The sequence below is a fragment of the Bombyx mori genome, chromosome 4, assembly GCF_030269925.1.
Source record: "Bombyx mori chromosome 4, ASM3026992v2".
NCBI lineage: Eukaryota > Metazoa > Arthropoda > Insecta > Lepidoptera > Bombycidae > Bombyx > Bombyx mori.
In genome coordinates this window covers 278,101-282,851 of record NC_085110.1, presented here as the reverse complement: position 1 = coordinate 282,851, position 4,751 = coordinate 278,101, and positions in this window count along the sequence as shown.

Sequence of the window (4,751 nt, the reverse complement as noted above, 5' to 3'; positions counted from 1 at the left end):
AACGCTAAAGGAGCTGATTGATGAACAACCCTCACCGGGTTAACTATTCATAGCTTGATCATAAATTAACTGGACACAGAATAATACACATCGCTCAAAATGGTATTATTAATCGATTTCAAATAAAAAGGAGGCTATCAATATAGCTGTATTTTAGTGTGTTACCTCAGAATATTTTCTAGTAGAACTGATTTTGAAGATTCATTTTTTATTTGAAAGCTGGTGCATGTCATGTGGCCTCATTTAAATTTTATCACAATCTCTCACCAGTAGCTTTTGAATTAGCCTTAATAAGGTGTATCTACGTAACTGACTTCAACTACATTAATGATATTTTTATTTAAGTTTGTATTGTGTTTAGAGTGCTATAACTCAATTTAAGGTTCACTGCTGTGTATAAGAAGCGTCAGCTTTGGAACGCATCAGTAGGTACAGCTTTCTACAGAATTTGTACAGCTACAAACCTTTACATCGTATCTCAACAATGGACTTCTGTATATCTGCATATTGCTGCTGTATTTAATAACGAAAACAGACTTAAATTTTCAGTACTATTCAAAATAAAGCTAATAAGTTGTATAGTAGAAGAGTAGTGAGTAAGTAGTTCGACATCGCGCGCACCTGTACCCCGAGTAGAAAATAAATATATGTTAGTCGAATGTCGATCCAGTATTACATTCTGTTACCAAAAAGCAACTCATATTGTTGAACTGTTAGTCTCACACGACTAACAAATTACAAAAGGCCGCAGTGGCCTCAAGCTCGTCCGAGCATCAACGCGGGCTTGTGAAGTACGTGTTATAATCAATGTCGTCAGAACCAATATTGTTATGACGATACGAATAACGCCATCTGTTGTCAAATAGCGAAAACTGATATCGAAACTACTACTACTATCGGTTTTTTACTATAAATGCGTAGCAAAAACGACAAAAAGGCAATTAATAACCAGCTCTACCAAGTGAATTGCGAATTATGAGGTGTAGTGTCTCAAATGTGGTTATTTAACGCGAATCTCAACAAGAGCGGCCACAATTTTCTAAGTAATTATCTATCTAGCACGCGTCTTGTTCCTGAAAGATTTTCATAATGATGTAATATCGTTGTGTACTAAGGTAAAGCCTGTATTTATTATAAAAGTGGTGCTCGCAGAGCATAGTATCACGTGGCGCCCGGTTTTTGCATCCCAACTAAGAAAAAGAATCTTCCAGAACAAAAACCAGTCTTCATGAAATATGAACTGCCAACCCGTCCCTGTTCCGTGTTTATATAAATATTATCCGAAGCTCACATCTCGCGTAACGCGCACATTGTTCCACTCAAATCCCAAAGACGTCGTTGACTTAAACAACGCCACATTTCCATAAACAACACGCCGGCGAAATGGAAATCTTAACAACGAAAAAATTGTATTCGCCTCTCCCTTAGAGGAATAATTGTAGGAATACTTCTGCACATCTCGCGAACAGCCGACGAAAATCAATAACAACGAAAAATGTGTATCTAACCGGAGGTGACACCGGCCCCGCAAACTCAACACCGAACCAATCCCGCAGCGCCCTAATATTATTATTTTTTTCGCGAAACGAATTTGCATTACAATGTGCGGAGACGACATTTTCGTAGGCTATATACACACGGCCGATTTAATCGCAGCGATACCAACTAATAGCTCCAAGGCTTAGTTTTTATCACATTTCTATGCATCGTTGTATCGGTGTTGTGTTTGATAAGAAGAATATCCAAGATGACTGGTAGACGGTAAACACGTCGCCGGTTCTTAGTCTGCGCTTATTCAATATCCTCCACTGGTCTTTTTATCAAAACAATTTCTTTTGTTTCAAAATCATTATAAAAATAATATTATGCAATTTAAAACAGTAATAGATTATCCTAACGGAAATTGGCAATTTTAAAGCATAGTTCATTACTTATTGTGCTTGAGAAATCATAAATTATGAACACATTTAATGAACCTACATTTTTAGGAACAAGTAATCACGTACAGCGTCCAAGACGTGCTAATAACACTTCATTTTTTTTCTGGCCGGGGCTTGATCATTAAGTGATCCTCCTACGTGGTTCCCCGCGCCTAGGGGACCCCCGGGGATATGTGGGACTTAACGATCTGTAGATGTTAGTAGCAAATAGCCCTACAATAGCCCTACCGCACTAAACGACTCCACTGCACTCTTACACCTGACGTCCGATCTCTGTCCAGGTTCAGAACCCAGTCAGATTAGGGGGGTTCCCGCGGTCAACACTGTAACCAAACTAGCGGCGCCACCCCGAGGACGCACGACCGATCGACCGATAGTCGACGACCAACGACGCCGGTCTCCGCGGTACGGCGATCCTACCAGACCGCCCGGGCGATGCCGCTAGTGTTCCGGGATACCCCGGGGTTGGAACGCGATTCACCGCCGACCAGATTGCTCTTCCACAGTATGTTTGGCGACGACAGCGACGACGACAATGCGGACCTCATCGCAGTCCGCAGCCGCCGACGCGTCGTCCCGTCCTCCTGGTGCCAGCGCACTACAGTGACGGTAGCGTGTGGCGCAGACTCAGCCCCTTTAGATCGCCCCGTGACCATCACCGGAAGGAGACTGCCTCGTGCCAATAGCACTTGTACCAAGTTTGAGGACAGTCGGATCGGTCATGCGATAATCCATAAATCACGAACAAAGGCACTAATTCACTATGTATAATAGTTATTTATAATATAAGATAGGAGTCGCATGTTGTAAATAGCTCACATTCACGTTGATAGCATCGTGTCTTCCAAGTGATGCCCAGTATCTAAGGTATATATTATTATGTATGGCATTAAAAACAGTTGTTTCCGTGTTAATACCGGACGACACAATCGCCGAGAGTGGTCGCGCCCCGCACCAACTTGACACGCTCCTTAATGCGAGTTGTCGGCTGTTCCACGATCCTCCCGCCTTGTTCCGCGTTATTCCGGTACTTCCAAACTCATTCATATTTCATCCGTACAGAGGATTCAATCAAAAGTCGCTTTTCGAAACATTCCTTTCAACGGAAATGAATATGTTCTGTCGCTTTCGTCCTAACGAATTCAATACATTTCAACGGATAATGTTTGTTTAAGACATCTCATAGAATTGCTTCAAGGCATACATATATTTAGGGGATTATTATAAGGCCCTTCTCCATTTCTCTTCACAAACTGACATTTAAATTATTAATACAAATTAAATTTATTTCACGCTCTACGGCATAGTAAAATCTAAAAAAACGAACGTACAGCCCATCGCCGCTGCCCGTGGACATCGGCAGCGCCCGATAGTATGCCTTTTTTTTCTCCCTACCTATTCTAGTGATCTCTAGCGGTCATACTAAATTCATTAAGCGAGTAGGTGAGCTCACGGAGCTGAGCATAATAACACTAACTCTAGCAAGAGCAGTGCTTCGCAAACTCTACCACCAAATCGGAAAAGCGACTGAGAAGATCCGGCGAGAAACTCAATGGGCTGTGTCTGAGGGTTGATTTGCTCGCCGAGCCCTTCGTCACAAGCGTCAACGGATTCTACCAGAAATAGTGAACCGTGCTACCGCATCGCCTAATGATTTTTAGCTCCACGAAAATACGCAGGTGGAGTTCATAATTGAATAAACGCTTCATGTTAAGAACCTATGGTACACTTATTTGTTTGTGAAATATCAATGAAAATTCCAAACTCCAATGAAGGCTGAAATCTACTTCGGTAGTTTCACCGCCCGATGTCGTGCGGAGTAGTTCGTTGGTTCGTTGGTAACGAGAGATGAAAGCGTCACCTCGACGTCTCCCACAACATTCTCAACATAAATTATAAAATGCCTCTTGTCGATCGATATATATGTACATACTAGTCGCATTATACTATTTGATTTAAAGATTTGTATAAAACTGATGGATGGCGATTTTCGAGCGTAAGATACTTTTTTTCTTTTTTTATCTTCAGTTTTAGTATATACATATTAATTATGTACATAGATACAATATGACCCTCCCAAATGTTTGATTATACGTAGATATTATAAATGCTTATGAGCATTACAGGTAAGATGATGTAGTCACTCACAGTGTGGTCACAGACTAGCCACGGTGTATACTCATACCGTGCTTCGATCTTTGAGCAGATACAAATTTTGACGCCGAAGTGATTAGGTTTTTTTTTATTTGAAGGATTGCTGGTGGACTCGAGACTTTTCAGTTTCACCAGCACAGATGGGGGAGCAAATGCTCCTCCAGGATCGAAGGGATTTGCTAACAGCTGTGCGAGCGCCTCCGAAGGCCTAACAACTGAAGGACAACCGCTTCGCGAATGAATCTACACATATTTAAAAGAGCAAAATTTCATTAAAACTGTTTATGTGGTAGAGCTACTTGATAATAAAATCATATTTCACGATAATTGTTATAGTGAGAAATGTTCATACTGCTTGTTAAATTTGCTTAAATAATAAAAATGCCAGTACCTACAATGCGCGCCGTCGTTACGTGGACGGAGGACGGGAAGAGATGAACTGAAGACAGATCTTTGATTCAAATATTCATAATTGTGAATCTTTAGCACCTTAAACTAGTAATATTTATTTTGTTAAAGTAATGAATATTAATATTGGTTCAAACTTGGGTTCTGTTATTTGTTGTTAGTACGCCAAGCTCAATAAACACGTCCGCCAATGTTCAACTTTGGGAATGCAACCGAAGCATTCAAACTTCCTCAGAACTGTTTATTGAA